This window comes from Cavia porcellus, unplaced genomic scaffold, assembly GCF_034190915.1.
Source record: "Cavia porcellus strain 051 isolate PalLab524CR breed Dunkin Hartley unplaced genomic scaffold, mCavPor4.1 scaffold_3, whole genome shotgun sequence".
Classification (NCBI taxonomy): domain Eukaryota; kingdom Metazoa; phylum Chordata; class Mammalia; order Rodentia; family Caviidae; genus Cavia; species Cavia porcellus.
Genome location: NW_026947486.1, coordinates 23564582 through 23582230, shown reverse-complemented (window position 1 = coordinate 23582230; position 17649 = coordinate 23564582). Strand labels below are relative to the sequence as shown.

Below are 17649 nucleotides of genomic sequence, written 5' to 3'. Positions count from 1 at the left end.
TATCAAGCATCTGTAACATTTTGCTGTGCTTATTTATGTGTCTCTACTATTAATACCTCTGGAATCAGGAGCATGTCTTATTCATATCTTTAGCCAAAATATCTATCAGAACACCTGATATAGATAAGATACTTGACAAACATTTCTGAATGAATACATGAGTCATCATGAGGATGAGGCTGGCCAGATACCAATCCCTATGTATGGGAGATTTCAGTCTTCAACCCCTGAACCTCTAGATCATTCTCAAGATAACATACTATGAAAAGCTATTTCAATTAATTGGAATTGGTACATGATATAAAGTTTATTTCCCATCCTGCAATGTAGGTTACCACATGGAGTCAATAAGCCTACCAAATGCAGATTATGACTTGTGTTACTTTAAGCTACCAAGTTCACGGTAATTTATGTTATTTTTGTTTTTTAAGGCAAGATCTCGTTCTGTAGTTTAGGCTGGCCTTGAACTTACTCCTACAATCACATGATTCTTCAGACCTCCATTTGTATTATGGCCAGCAAAGGTATTTCTATTTGTTATGACAATTTTCTGGCAGGCAAATATATAGTGTTCCGAGAAGTAGGTGCCATTTTACAACTCACACAAAGCTATCATATGCTGGAGCTAGCAGAAGCCCTTTGGTCTAAAGTAAAACAGCAACACAGATGTAACACATTCATAGCATGCTGTGATGAAGAAGCTCTAGGACAGAGGGTTGGGGTCCTGGAAGAATTAACAACTTTAGATAATAATCATTAAATGTGGACCATGTGCCAATTACTAGCCAGGACGCTTTATATCCCTTACCTAAAATCCCTACCCCTTAATGTAGCATTAATATCCTGACCCAGAAGTGTTTATTCATATAAACATGGTCACATAGCTAGAAGGTAGTTAAACTGGCAAATAAACTCAGATGTATCTATCTGCAGTAGATCCTGGGTCATTTCTGGTATACCATGTTACCTGTTTGAAGTAAGGGGGTAGAGGTAGAAAACCATGATAGTATTTCTTATATCTCGACTTTCTAGAAGCTGTATTATTTTTTTGTCCACATTTATTTTTGATGAGGTGCTAGAGCATCAAATGTTCCTGAGGCAATTTCAACTGGTATTTCCTCTGAATACTGAGTATATAGACAACAGATCTATGCCCATACCTATAAAAGGAGAAAAATCATACCATAACTTTCCTACTTCCTATGGGCTGGTTCCTATTTATTTTGGCCTGTTGAGTTTTAATTCCTAGAATGATCTAGTTCTGTTCCTGACGCTCTCATCATACATTTATCTTTCACCTATTCCTAATCAGTTTTTATACAACTTTTCCTCAGTTCCAGATGATAAAACTCTCTTTCCTTGCTAATCCCAGTGTACTCTGTACTATATATACCACACTGCTTCTACCATGAGAAGTGGTTAAAGCAAACATTGGAGAATAAAATTTTGTTAGTGAACTTTTTCAAGATTCCAAGTAATCCCAACTTAAGGGATAAAAGGTACTATAAATTTCTATAACTCTTATTTCACTTAATGGAGTCCAATATGGGGTGCCTATCAGATTCTAAAATTGACTGAAGTTGCCCAGTACTCACTGAAGAGTGAATTCTGATTTCTGAAGGGAATTCCTTAATGATGATGAACAATGGTTAATGAACCCCTGAAGAGGCCAAGGGTACAGCTCAGCAGCATGGCACCTGCCTGGAAAGTATGAGGTCCTGAGTTTGATACCTGGTTCAAAAAAAAAAAAAAAAACCCTAAAGATTTCATATTGCCACTATAAGTCCAGAACAATTAAACTACCTAGAACTCAAATCATAGTTAGTATGTAACCTTGGGAAAAGTCTTCTCTTTTTTTTTTTTTTTTTTTTTTTGGTTTCTTCATACATACTTGGAACAATGATGAATGTTTCTATATTACTATTGTTAAGAATTAAATATTTTTTTTCTTTTTTAAAGAGATTAAGACAAAAGAGGACATAACAAAACAGATCAGATCAGAACAATGCAAGTATCACAGGATTTTACAAGACAACCCATAATTAACATTAACTACCGTAATGTCTCTTTCTTTGAAATAGTTGAGCATAGCTTCATATACAATAGTATCAAACATAACAAAATAGTATAAAACCATTCAAGAGAATGAAAGCATTACAGGGTTTTCAGAACCAAATAGCGGAGAACAAACAATATTATCTATATTATCTCATTTTCCATAGAAAATTTGTTTATACTATCACACATAATAATATGCAGGAAAATATAACATGATAGAACCAAAAGAAACAGAAAAACAAAAGCATAGTAAGACTTCAGAGTAAGATGATACTAAATCAGCAAAGAATTAAACAATCTTATAAGCTATGTATGGTTCTTATAGTGCTTGGCATATTGGTGGGAATAAATTACATATGATGAATTAAAACTATCTTAATCAACTTTTATAAAGAACTTTTTTTACATTTTTATGATTGATTTCTCTTACAAACCTTTATCACTCTCACATTAGTAAAATTCTGTCACTGTGTACTGCTATATGCTGCATAAGATTAAACTTCAGTTTAAAGTTCTTTCCAAATCTAATGCATCTAAAAGATTCTTACCCACTGATGACAGATTCATCAATATCAAATAAGATTGAAATACTGCTGAAAGAATTTCCATATTTTTATATATATAAAGGATTTGCCATTGTGAGTCCTCTGATGATGGATAACATTCAATCTCTAATTGAAAGCTTATTTACTAAACATATAGAATTCTCTTCATTATGAATTTGTAGAAGATGAACAAGTATTTGTTTGAAGGATTACATATACTTATTGCAAAAGACTCTTTAATAAATAAAATTTGAGCTCTACATGAATGATTATTGTATTCATTTTATTCAAAGTGTCTCTATCCACTATCAATTTTCTGATGTTCTGTAAGAACTGATATCTCCAGAAACTCTTTCCCACATTCATTATGGCACAAAGTTTATTACCACTATGAATTCTCTCATGCTCTGTGAGTTCTGAGTTGGGTGTGAAACCTTTTCTACATGCATTACAAGGATAAAGTTGTTCTCCACTCCAGACTCTGATGTTTGAAAAGTCAGAGTCTGATGTGAAAGCCTTTCCCATAGTTATTACATTTATAGTGTTTCTGTCCAGTATGAATTTTCCTATAATTGAAAAAGCTTGATCACCACTGCAAATTCCACCATATTGGGAAAGTCCTTCTACTGTATGAAATTTCTGGCTGTTGAAAGAGTATTCAGTTCTGCCTAATGGTTTATACACATTCTTAGAGACATAATCAATCAATGAATTCTCGGGTGTGAATCCTCAGATGTCAAGCAAGACTAACCTGACTACAACACCTTTATGTTCACTACATTCGTGAGGTTTCTCTTGGTTACAAAGAGGCATCAGCCTTAAATACTAATAAAACTCTTTCAGACAATGATCAGACATATAGGGTTCTCCCCACCAGAAATTCTCCAGTGTATCACAAATTCTAAAATCTGTTACAGAGTCATCGTCATGTGACTCATTTCTCAATGCTCTCTTACTGCATTTCCATAGTGAACAGACACCTAGGTTAGCTTTTTCTCAGTTAATAAATTGGTAACTGTTCTCCTTATAAGATTGTTCTTCTAAGTGGTAGTATTGTGGCTATGATAGGTTTTCCTAGAAAAGAAATGTGTTAGACTCTTTCTTGCCAGGCCCTCTTGCAGCATTTCTTTACCTACTTGCTAAGTCTTCTCCCTAACAGAGACTCTGACCAACTGGCTTCAGATTCTGGATTCTGGATCCATAGCAATCTTTCAAAATGGACTTTTTCTCAATTTTTTCTCAAATTTCCCTCTTCGGGAAAATTTCTCTCTTCCTTCTTTCCCACTCTCAATTATAATCTAATCATCAAAATTGACAGATTCACACACATAAATGGGCAAAGAACAATAGTAAACAGTTCACAAAAAAGAAAATACAAACAGATAATATAGTTATTCTTCACCTAATGACAGAAAATCATTCTAAAAAAGCAGCTGATTTCATCACTTTACAGAGCGCACTTATGCAAACTGAGATGCCTGTGATGTCTCTAGGCAATACAATCTTATGGCAGTGCCATTGCATATATGGTCTATTACTGACCAAACATCACTATATGGCAAATGACTGTACTGTATATGAAATATCCTAGCTTATCAGTCATCAACCAATGGAAATGGAAATAAAAGTTTTATTTTCCTTCTTCATTCTCGTCAGCAGTTTATGAATGGTTTTCTGGATTTTTTTCCTTTCTGATATGAATATAATACAAACTTTCTGGAAAATACTTTTTGACTAAACACATAACTAAAATACTTTTTGACTAAACACAACTAAAATTGAGAACACAGTCATACCACTTGAGTAATTTCTTTTTCAAATAATCTATCCAAGAAAATGATCAGATAAGCAAATAAAGATTCACATATAAAACTACTCATTGAAGCATTTATATTACTTAAAAAAGAGAATATGTCAAATATCAAAAAGCATGAAATTCTTTGGGCAAATAATATAATATGCTCAATTATATAATGTGCATATTTAATGGCTATATTAAAATTGTCAAAGAATTGTAATTAACAAGTAAAAATTATCATAAGAAAATCTTGAGAGAATAATGTAATGTTATAGACTGAATTTTATCACCTTAGCCCCACTATCTCAGAAAATGACTATATTTGGAGACAGGACCTTTAAAGAGGTAATTCAATTGAAATGATATCATTAGCATCAACTGTAATCCAATACCCTTAATGTTTTTGTAACAAAAGGAGATTAAGGCACACAAACAGTAGGAAGACCATATGAAAACACATGGAAGACAATCATCTGCTTGCCAAGTAGAAACCAACCTAATAACACCCTGGTCTCAACTTCTAGTTTCCAGAAATATAAGAAAACAAATTTCTTTTGTTTAAACTATCCAGTCTAAAATCATCATGACACAGAGATCACTACAGGGACAAAGTCAATTTGACAAAGTCAAAACGCAATTATGTTTTCCTTTGAGGACGTCAGGGACTTAAAAGTGGTTTCTACTAAAAATTGTGACTCTTCAATTGGACCTACAACTGCCAAACAAGTAAATAAAAGCAGAACAAAGTTTGACCTTTATTTTGTAAAACTCTGTGTCAAATCCTTAATAAGCTCTCCATCAAGGCATATCAGTCATTTCTGCAGTACAAATCTAAAAAAGATGGCAAAACAATGTTTACCCTTACATTTACCTAGTCTATGTCATCTCCCTTCAACACTGAGATCATCTGCGCCCAGAAATCACCTTTTTCATAAACCTATAGTTACCTTGGATTCTCATAGAGAGCCACATGACTGACACTGTTCCTCAAGTCATAAAGATTCCTCCCATGAAAAATGACTTACCCTTGAAGTCCCAACAATATAAGAATCAAATTGTCTCTTTAGTGACCAAGATTCAACCTGAGCCAGGAAACAAGGACTGAGATAATTTGCAAGACACAAACCCACCTAAAGCAACACATAAAATGTTTCTTTGGCTTTACTAATTGGCCATTCTGATGATCTCCATCAGTGTGACTCCCCTAGCTATTAATGAAATTAGCTATTATATCTAGATATTCCTCCAAAGCTCCATGTTCTTTTTTTTTTTTTAATTTTATTTAAGGAGAAAAAAGAAAAAAAAAACAGAAAAAGGGTACAAGTTATACAGAATTTCAGAAAAATAATCAATAGGAAATCACTAGTTAATAGATTACATATTGTCATCTTAGAAATAGTTGCTCAAGTTACAAAATTAAAGCATATAGAGTGGACATTCAAACAGTGAGACTGCAAACAGTTCTGCTCAATGATCCAATAACACTCAGTAATATGGTTACCTATCTTATACACTTAAATATACATGCAGCTATGTCGGGAGGTGATTAGATCATGGGGCATGACAGTCATCAGTGGATTAGTTTTTGGTACTTGTCACACCTCCCAGAACCAATTAACAATGAGTACCAAGGAAGCCCTGTACTGAGGAAACACTCTAGTTAATAGTTAATTTCCTCTAAGCAATGAAATTGTGGATAATTTTCATTTTCTTCTTTATAAATGTTTTGTTCTCTAAAATCTTCAGAAGGAGCCTGACTCTACTTTTATAATATAAAATACGTAAAAATATTTTAAAGATATAGAATATATATATATATATATATATATATATATATATGCAAACAAGAAGAAGAGAGAACGAAGATTGGTACTATAGTTTGTATCTAGTTGTGCCCCCAAAGGCTTGGATCACAGGTGGAATTTTTCAGAGGTTGCTAGGTCTAGGATATATAATGCTGGGATTAAGTATGTGATGTTGGGATTAGGGATGCCCTACCCTGGGTTTGGGCGGCACCACCCAAAGGGCAGGTAGCCTGATTGAAATATAAAGGCAGGCTTGGTTGTGGCTGTTGCTTCTGCTGTTTTGCTACTTCAAAGCTGCTGCTGTCACTTGCTGTCTGCTGTCTTCTGCCTGCCCTGCTTTATCATGGATTCTTTATCCTCTGTGATGCCCATCTGCCATGCCACTCTGCCTCACAGCCAGCTGACTGTGGATTGAAACCTCCATAAACTGCTAGTCAAAATAAAATTTTCCTCCTTCAACTTTGGGTATCAGATATTTTATCTCAGCAGTAAGAAAAGTAACTAAGACAAATTGGAATGCAATCTTCACCCTCTCTGAGATCTGGACTCCAGCCACTGGAAAATAACAAGTTCTCGAAGAAAACAAGAAAAAGTAGATCACCAGATCATCTGGAAAGGAGTCATAGGAAAATTAGAAGATGAAGAGAAGGTCCATAGTGCAAAGAAAACAATGAAACAATCTGGACTGTCTGTTGCTCATGGCTCATTAGAAAAAGAAACTGGCTTCACAGAAACAAGATAACATCACCTAAAGCTTGGAGATCTAGGGAGAAGCCACTGCAGACTAGGCTAGTAACAGGGGCTTCAAAAGAAGCCAATGGCTATTGTGAACTACAAGACCAGTGTCTAGAATTACTCCAAGGTGACTCCTTCCAAAGAGCAGGCAACAACCAGAGAGATACTAGCAAAGGCACCTGCTTTATTGCTAGTGTTTAGTCCCAAGCCATTTCAGGAATTCGTTGATTGCTTAAATATGGGCCTCAGAACAACTGAAAAAGAACTTCCTTTCAGAGCTCCCACTGTTGTCCTCCCACAGTGACTGGATGAGAGACAGCGTACAGACAGCTGTGGACAGAGAGCACTCTAAAAAAAGATCCCAAGAAGTTTAACCTCAGGCCAGGAAAGACATAGACCTCCCATCCCAAGTCAGATCCTGCCTAAACTGTACTCAGAAACAGGTGGGTCTCAAAGTGCCAGCATCAAGTACTTGAACCCGTGGGTAAAGTGACAGCATTAAGTGCTCTGGATACTGTCATAGCCTCACTTAAAAACAAATGCCCCAAGGGCATATGACAAACCCAGGGACCATAAAGTTAAGCAAAGAAAACTGTGACTTATATGACTTGCTAGACTGCAAAATGAATCCTAGAAAATAATTACTCATTTAAAAATATAGATAAACTTTTCTTTAGACTCAGTTTCTTTCTCTTTCTTCTTCACTGGTTTATGGAACTGTCCCTTGTCATTTTTTTTGTTTTTTCCTCAGATGTTCTCTTTTGCTTTTTAGTTTCTTTTCCTTTATTACTACCTTTTAATTTCGTCTGTTTTTGATCCTCCATGTTATTTTTCTTTTTTTTTTTTTTCTTTTTCGTTTTTATTGGTACCAGGGATCGAACTCATGACTGCCTGCTTGCAAGGCAGGCACTTATACCGCTGAGCTAAACCCTCAGCCCCCTCCATGTTGTTTTTCTATTTTCCTTTACTTTCTAATTCTCATTTTTTACCTTTATATAATTTTATAAATATCTTTCTCAATAAGATCCTTTATCTCACTTTTCTCTCGTCCTTCTCATCTTCTTTGTTTACCTTTTCAAAATTTTCTATTTGGATTCTCCAAATCCCAACCCCTATATCTTTAATGGTATAACCATTAAGCTTTATTAATCTTTAGGCAAAAGGGCAGGGGAGTTAGCTCAGCGGCATAAGCGCCTGCCTGGCAAGCATGAGGTCTTACGTTCCATGCCTGGTTCCAAAAAAAAAAAAAAAGAGTAAAAAAAAAATCATTAGACAATTAATTTTGTGTTACTACTGTTGAATTCTTTTCTACAGGTAGTAGAAATATGGTTGTCACATTTTAGTAGATATTTACTGTATGTCAATGTTTGATTTGTTTTAAGCATTTATATTCTAATTATAATTTCTTTTCTAAGGATAAAGATGGTATATTGGTTCTTAGAATAAGTCAATGTCCATTTTATTTTGGATGTTATTACTTTTTCTAATTTACTTCATATTGCCAGGGCCATATACTTGTTGCTATCAATAGGTTTTCACTGTATGTCATTATCTGGATTACCATTGTAATATTAACAATACTGCAGTTGATTCCTAGAGAACAGGGTGCTGGGCAAATTAAAATGCATTTTCCTCTCCCAAATTAACAGAAGTGGTCCAATATTGGGACAGAGGCCAAGGACTATAACTAGCCATCCCTAGTGCCTCATTAAAAAGCCGACCAACTAAAGATCATACTAGCAACAAAGTCCACTACAAGTGACAACCAGCCTAAGCACAAAACAAAACAAAACGAAATTAGAAATATGAGACAAAGAGGCAGCAAAATATCTCTCAAATAATTCAAATCCCCCAAAGCCAATACATGGAGGACAAAAAGACATGTTACAAACCAGATGATATAGTAGTTCCCTTTTATCCTCACTTTTATTTTGGTGGTTACAGTTACCTATAACCAACCATATTCTGAAAACACTAAATGGAAAATTCCAGAAATAAATAATTCATCAGTTTTAAACTGTGTTACATTCTGAGTAGTGTGATGAATTCTCATGTTGCCTCTGCTCCATCCCTGGTGAAACATGAAACATCCCTTTGTCTGGCATATTTATGAAATCTCTGCTGTCCACTCATTAATCACTTAATATCCATGTGAGTTATAAGCATGGTTATGGCCATGCTTGTATATGGTGTTTGATATTACCTATCAGACTGGTGGTCTTGGATGATATGCCCCATGGATAGGGAAAGACTAATTCACTACATAAGTATACACAATTAGTAAATATGTAAACACAAAGTTTACAAGGTTACATGAAAAAGATTTAACATGACAATAAATAAAATACATAAAGTGGCAAATAATAAGAGGAAGAAAAGGATGATGAAATACATAAAAAGTTGTTAAATTCCCTTACTTGAGATATTTAAATTAGATACCATTTTATACCCACAAGATTGACAAAAATTTTAAAGTTTAACAACATGAAGTACATTGTTAAAGGAAGACAAATTTTGATCTATACTGGTGGGAATTAAATTGTCAAAACCATGCTTTTTTTCAGTTTCTAATGAAGCTCAAGATATACAAAACATATTATCCAGTAATTCCTCTTTTATATATCTATCCTGGAGAAAACCTTGCACATATACACAAGTATGAGCATTTCAGTAGTGTAATATTAAAGAATAAAGAAACAAAATAATTATACATACTTACGGGAAAGGAAAGATAAAGTATTTTACAGTCAGAAAATGTAACACTATATATCAGTTAAAAATTAATGAACTCAATTTATATATCAACATCAATATCTTGAAAACATGCTGATGAGCAAATAAGTAGTAAAATAATACAATACAGTATGACAGTGTCCAGATAAATGTTGAGACTGTAGAAAACAGTACTATACATATTGTAGGGATATGTGTGCAAAAACATGACCCAAAAGGACACATCAATTTCACAATTCCTTTTACAGAGAAAATTTTTAAAAAACGACTGAGGTAAGAAAAATAGGATGACAGCTATATTTGTAATACTTTATTTCTTTATAATAAAAGATTTAAATAAAATATAGGAAAAATCCTAACTTTTATTTAATCTATAAAGTGGATTCCTAAATACTACTTTGTGATCCTTTTCAATAGATTTAATATATCTGATCACTGAAACTTTAAACATACATACATATTTAAGAAGTTTTAATTACTTTCTGTTGTGGCTATAATAAATTATGACAAGCAGAGTAGCTTACAACAACACAAATTTCACTTTCTTATAATTGCAGCAGTCAGAAATTCAAAACCAACTTCACTGGGCTAATATTAAAGTGTTAGCAATGCTCATTACTTCTGGAGACTTTATGTTAGAATCTATTTCCTGGAAGGTTCCAGTTTCTAAAGGTCATCCATATTCCTTGGCTACTAGCCCCATTCTCCTTGTCTTCACAGTTGGTAATATAGCATCTTACCTCCTCTCTGACCTCTACTTTCAATCTTGTTATTTTTCTTTTCTGACTCGAACCTTTCTACTTCATTTTTTTGGCACTGGGAATTGAACTCAGAACCTCATGCTTGCCAGGCAGCCTACTTCATTCTTAATTTGTGATTATGATGGGTAATACAGAATAATCTCCCTACCTCAGTATCTTCCATTAATTTAATCACATCTGCAAAGTCTTCTTTTACCTTGTGAGGTCATATGTTCACAGGTTTCAACAGTTTAGGATGTGGACATCTTCAGGAACATTATTCCAATTGGGATGCAGTCTATTCTCTGGCTTCCAGAGATACACATCAGTTCCACATACAAAAATATTTATTTCACCTCAGCATCCAAAACACCTCAAACCATTACAGCATCAATTCAAGTTTAAAAATCTCATGTAAGTCTCCTGAACTTAAGAGTCCCAACTCTCATCATATAAATCATCTAAATTAGGTACAGATGAGGCTCTGCATATAACCTATCCTGAGGCAAAATGCTTCTCTATCTGTGGACTTGCAAAACTAGAAGAAAAAAATAGCTGCTTCCAAAATACAATGGTGGGACAGGTAATAAAAACTGCAGACATTTTCACTCCAAAAAGGGGGGCAAAGAATGAGAAAAATCTCACTAGTCTCAAGGAATTTAAAAATTCAACTAGGAAAATTCCATTAGGTTGAAAGGCCTGGCAATATTTCTCTGTGGCTCAAGGATCCACTTTCTAGAATAGTGACAGTGAATCTTTTAGAGACCTAGTACCCAAACTGCAACCCAAAGTTTACTTTCTTATGACAAAGTACCAATAGTGCAATTAAACCTGAATACTAACCTTTTAATTTAGAAAAATATTCGCATACTAACATCTTTTGTTTTAAAAGAAAAGCACAATAACAGAGCTTTCAATGATACAAATGGCTTTTCATTGAAAAGTAAATATTTTGTATGTGGTGTGCTTTTGCACAATTAATGTGATCTCTGATCTTGTATGCATACTGATAATTAATCAGACCTTGGCTGGGGTTAACTTGGCTCGCATGCCTACAGAAAGGGATCTGCATGTCTGCTACTGCACATGTGCCACAGGTTCAACACCACTGTTCTAGACCAAGGCCCATTCTGCCTCCTGTTTCATGAAATCTAGCAAGTATTTGCAGCTGAATGTTTTTATTGGCCTATTTTATCACCTGTAGAATTTTGGGAGTCCAGTAGCCTTCTTTCATTCCATCCTCTTTCCTTCCACTTCAAGCCAACAATGTTTATGCTGGTGCAATTTTCCAAAAGAAACTCATTATCCTGTGAATACCCTGGGAATTTATCTCATTAGATGAGGGCTTCTCCAGAGATCTGTCTTGGACAGTCTTATCTCTATTTCTGGATTCTACTGAGACAGCAAAGATTTAGGAGACACACAACTCATCTCTTGACAAAGCCATCCATATGACTGCTTTGAAACTTTCGATCTTCTTTTAAGGCAATAGCAAAAGGCTATATAGTCTTTGGTTTTCTCTCCAGAGCACACTTTCTTGATGGTGAATCTCCTTATTTAAACATTCCTCCAATTATGGATGGGCTGAAAATTTCTTAAACTATCAAGCCTGGTTCATTTCTGCCTAAAATGCCTATATTGTTGAATTTTTCTCATTCTTGCACTATGAGCATCAAGAAGAAATCAGTCACAACTCCAATACTGCTTGGAAACAGCTGAGTCTCCAAGCTCATTGATTACAATTTCTGCTTCCCAATTAACTGTAAGGCACACTGCACTAAGCATTTTACCAATCTATAACACAGATCTTTTTTCTTTACTTTCTCATAATATATTCCTCATTTCCAATTAAGCTCACACCAGCAATGTTTTCAATGTCCACAAACCTACTCTTACAGTAGTTTTAACATCCATATTTCTATCAAAATAAGTTCTCTCCGCTTTCTTCTTCACTTCATGGTCTTCATGATCAGCACCTATATATGGCTATTAACAATCTGTTGAGAGCTTTCTGGGTCTTTTGTATCATGCTTCTCAACATTCTCAATCCATTATCCAATTACAAAGAACTTCAAAACTCAAGTACTTGTTACAACAGTATCCTACTTGTAGACATCAAAACCTGTATATCTTTGTTATTGCTTCTGTGGCAAATTATCACAAACTTAGTGGTTAAAATGCCACTGACTCATTATAATTCTGAAAGAAGGTCTTCTTAGTCTAAAATTAAAGTGTTAGCAAGGTGTATTTCTTCTGAAGGCTCAAGGTGAGAAACTACTTCCTTGCCTTTTCTGTTTTGTAAAGGTTGTTTACATCTCTTGGCTCAAAATATCTTCCTCCACTTTCAAAGGTAGCTATAAGAATAGCATGTTCTCTGACCTCTGACCTCTGTCAGCCTCGTAACACTCTAAAACCCTCCCACTTTTTATAAGGACACTTGTAATAGTCAAGGCAAATATTGTTATCTCAAGATCCTTAATCGTTTCTGCAAGTCCCTTGTAGCATGTAAATTAACACATGGATAAATTCTGGAACTTATAATGTAGACGTCTTTCAGGTGCCATTATTCTACCTTCCAAAGAAATAATCTGAGAACTAAGAAAGGGACAGAGTCAGAAAAAACAATCAGGCTCAAGTCTTAAGGAGAAGCAGCAAAACTAAAATATTAGCAACTATTACTGGCGGCATGTTTTACCAACAGTGCCTCCTTCAAAAAGAAAAATCCCTAAAAGAAGTTTAAAAACATTGTAAACCAGGTATAGTGGTGCACATCTATAGTACCAGCACTTGGGAGCCTAAGGCAGGGTGTCTTTTCTCCCTTGACACATGCAAGCAGGACCGAAGATCATATCATTTTACACACAAAAAAAAATACACAATTGCAGTGTAAAGCAAGAGCAAAGATGCTACACAGCGAATAAGAAAATAAGCAAAACAAAGCACTCAAAGTATCAAAACATGATTGAAAGGAAAGCCTCTCCTGCTTCTAAAAAGTAACTTTCTCACCAAAAGATTAAAAACTCTTCTATTAATGTCTATCACATAGGATAGTGTTGATCTAAATAAGCAAAGACTTGTCGGTTATGCGGTAAAACCTGTTCAGAGTCAATTTTGGTCTCCCAGAAATGTGATAGAGAAGACAATAGCAAAAATATTTACACTGCTTAAAAATACATGTTATATACAACATTAGTACTATGGAAATAAATCATCAGTTAACACAATCAATGAGCACCATAGGTTTTTTTGAAGCTTGTTTTCACAGGACTTGGCAATAGATTCTGAAGTCCTAGGAGTCTTTAAGAACTGGTTCTTTTTTCATGACACAGGGTCTTACTATGTAGTCCATTCAGGCTGGCCTTGAACACACTATGTGGCCCAGGCTGGTCTCAAACTGTGTAATGAGCCACCTGTCTCAGCCTCCTGAATGCTGGAATTACAGGTGCCACCATACCTAGTTCAAGCAGTAGTTCTCAAACTTTTAAATTCTTAAAAATTTCTGAAGATTTCAAAAGGTTTTTGGTTTATATACAATATACTTATGCATATTTTCTGTATTAGAAATTAAAAATGAGTAATTCTTATTTTAGGTGGCAATAAATTATTATATGCTAACATCAATAACATTTTCTAAATAACTGTATTTTCCAAAATAATCACTTTTGATTTTTTGGAGACAGGGTCTTGCTATGCAGCTCAGGCTGGCCTTGAACACTAAGTTTAGGCCTTGAACTCACAGCAATCCTCCTGCCTCAGCCCCCCAAAGTGCTGGGATTACAGGCATACACCACCATGCCTAACTTGTATTTTCCAAAATAAAACAAAAATGAAAGTAACATTGTTTTTTTACAATTCTGCAAATTTCTTTAATGTCTGATAAAATAGCATAGTTGGATTCTTGTAAATGCTTCTGCACCAAAACTGTAGTGATGTCTAATACCATTATTTCTTTTCAAAAATCACGGTATATTTATAAGACAATCAAATTTTAAAAGGCAAATAACATTTCAGTATTATCTGAAAATAGTTCTGATCTTGAAAAACCCTCAAAGGATAACGTGGTCATCCAGAGTTCCTGGTCCACATTTTAAAAACCAGTGTCTTACATGACTATATTTGTTGCAGTAAAAATCTGAAGAACAGGATAATATCAATCAAGAAGAGAATACACTGGTAAAAGTTACATATTACACACACCTGTGGAAGACTACCTGGATGACTCTCCTTAAATAAAAAGCAATTATCTCCATTTTGGCTAACCCTGGCCCTATCTCCATGTACTGATATGTACATAGCTGCTAGGTTATTTCTTTATCACTTCAGTTGGCTTTAAGAAATATAAACAGGACTGATTAAGGTGCTGATGCATAACCTTTGAAACTAGGTGACAGTACACAGTCACTGTTTCCCCACACTTTGACTACCAAAAAACATGGCTGAGCTGGGCAGGATGAAGAGCCACTCTCCATAGTCAACTAGGATGGGCCTCAAGGATAAGAGGTTGTGGCTTTCCAGGACAGAAAAGTTTACATACAAGAACTAAAGCCACCAACCTCAAAACATCAGATGATACCTCAATTGTGTTATGAGAGATTATTCTTTCTGCGTATCCTCTCCTCTGCATATTGCAGACGTGATCTCAAGCCAAATATGCAGCCCAGCTCATAGCACTCAGGTACTTTCCACCTTTCTCAGTTACTCATCCTCAAGCCACTCCCTTCTTCACAAGTTAATAAAATTCAGGTTGGGCCCCGAGTTGAACTACTATCTGGGCTGAACAACTTAGGATCTTTTGGACCCCCACAACTGTATATATGTGTCTTAGTGTCTATATTCTCACTGTGAGTTGCACTGAAAGTGGTAGATTGGAATCAACTTGCTAGAATTACAACAATTTTTCTATGGGATTACAAATATAAGCCTTCGGGATTGAGAAGAAGTCTGGGAAGGGTTCCTTATACATACCAGTGTCTATGAAAAAAAGACAAAAATCTTTGAGGATATGTTGGTTTTTATACCAAATAAGATCTTCTGAATTAGTCTTATAGCACAAAATATGTCTCCTTATACCTAAAAGTATGCTATTTATGAACATCTGAATTTTTAAGGTTAGGTTCTGGAATTTTCTTAGATAAAATTATAGAAACAAACTAGCCTGCAGAACACAACAGATTTTTGTTCTGACAGAAATGGGGAAACAGGGCTGGGAAAGTGGCTCAGTGCTAGACAGCTCTTGCTTTGCATGCATAATGACCCAGCAATCCACAAAAAAAAAAAAAAAAAGAAAGAAAAAAAAGGAAAAGGCTGAATTTAACGTAATAAAAGAGAAATAAGGAACATATAGATTTTTCTAATTAAATAGCTATCTGTAGCTATCTTTTAGAACAAAAATATTAAGCACAGAATAGGCAGAAAAAGGTCTGCTGTGCATATAAAGCTGTCCTTGCAGTTGACTACTCACAATTTTGAGATGGATCAAGCCTTTCAGTACACAGAAGACATATCTTCCTAGACATAAAAAAAAATTCTGGTACTGGGGACACACTAGTAGCTCAAATATGAGAGGAATAAAAAGAAAAGTAAGGAAAGGCAATAAGATCTCACAGACTGAATATAGACTATCAGTATTTGGCATAATGGAACCAAAGGAAAACCTGAACAAATCCTCTAGTTTCATTTGCTTTAGTTACTTGCTTTCAATTGACTTGAAAAATTACTAATTTTGATACAACTGAATACAAGTGAACAACATGTTATTACTCTCCCACTAGCTTTGCTTGCATAAGACACCTCTGACATGGGGGATATGATCATCAAGGTTGCCTAGGTTACTTTTCAGGGAAGGCTGCTTTTGTGAAAAGCACTGACTCTTCACTTGGGCCTTAGCAGGTACTGAATACAAGGTGAAAAAGCTTGGCATCTCTGCTTTTTCTACTATTTGCCTCTTTTGCTATCTTAGCCTTTGGATTAGACTGTTTTCTGCTTAACTCTGCATGTAGATATGTCAGCCAATTAATGAAATGTTATCCAAAAGTAGCAACATAAAATTGATTTACCTGAAACTTCCCTTAATCAGTCTCCTTACCCTTGAAAGGCTAAAGATGCCAAAATAAAAATAAGTGATATTTTCAAGAATCATGACAACAGATTATCAATCACCAGGTATTATAACATCCTATTCCAGACCACCAAACACTCAGAAGTTTCCAGTCATCAATCCTTTCCCTAACCTTAGCAACTTTTCTTTCCTCTTTACCTAAACATAAAAAAAAAACTTGAAATATTTCCTAAGTCAAAACGATTTTTTAGGGACTGGGGCATTGCTCAATGGCCAAAGCACTTGCCTAACATCCTCAAGGCCCTGAGTTCCACTCAGGACATCACAAAAGGAAAAAAAAATTGGAATTTTCTTTGTGGAGGGCACTAGCTCACCATCTTCTGTCTGCTGACTTAATAATTTGTCACTGACTCACTGGGCCTCTCTGGGTTGCTTTCCAAACAAAAAGTACATGCATTTGGGTTCAGTAACAGTAACAACCAAGATGGGAAACCAGCCTCCATGCTGAATGGATAAAGAAAATATAATGTGGGGGCTGGGGATTTAGCTCAGCGGCATAAGCGCCTGCCTTGCAAGCAGGCAGTCATGAGTTCAATCCCTGGTACCGTTAAAAAGGAAAAAAAGACCAAAAAGAAAAAAAAAGAAAATATGATGCAAAATAGAGAATTATCCAGGCATAAAGAAGAATGAAATCCTATCAGGTGGACAGAACTGTAGGACATGTTTTAAAAAAAAAAAAAAAAACAAGCCAGACCCAGAAAGTCAAGTACCACATGCTCTCTCTCTAATACAGAATTTTTAAAAAAGTGTACCAGAATTTAGAATAGTGATTACTATAATCTGGCAACTGTGAGAAGACAGTGAGGATAGGAGAGGCTAGATTTGATCAATGTACTCTGTACATATGTGTGGAAGTAACACACTGAACATATATATATATATATATATATACACACACATACATATACATGTAAATATATATACATATATACATACACATACATATACATGTAATCAATACATGCTAATTGAAAATAAAATAAATGTAAAAAATAATCTTTGAGATAAACATTCAAATAGTAGTGAATCTAACTGCAATAAAACTAAGAAACACCATGCTTTCTGAAGAGTTTTGCCATAATAATCCTTCATATACTCTCCAAAGTAAAAAAGATTT

General features: G+C 34.9%; 1 protein-coding gene across 8 annotated transcripts in view; it reads right to left on the bottom strand.

Annotated features, from left to right (window-relative positions):
* LOC100732618 (melanoma-associated antigen D1) overlaps window positions 1-17649 on the bottom strand; it is a 119400-nt gene that overhangs the window by 42914 nt on the left and 58837 nt on the right. Inside the window, exon 1 of one of the 8 annotated variants that reach the window (XM_063245864.1) lies at window positions 1596-1680. The exons of the other annotated variants lie outside the window; for them this stretch is intronic. The gene's annotated coding sequence lies outside the window, so the exon portion shown is untranslated. Of the gene's footprint in view, window positions 1-1595; window positions 1681-17649 lie in introns of those variants that run through there. 8 annotated transcript variants of the gene reach the window in all.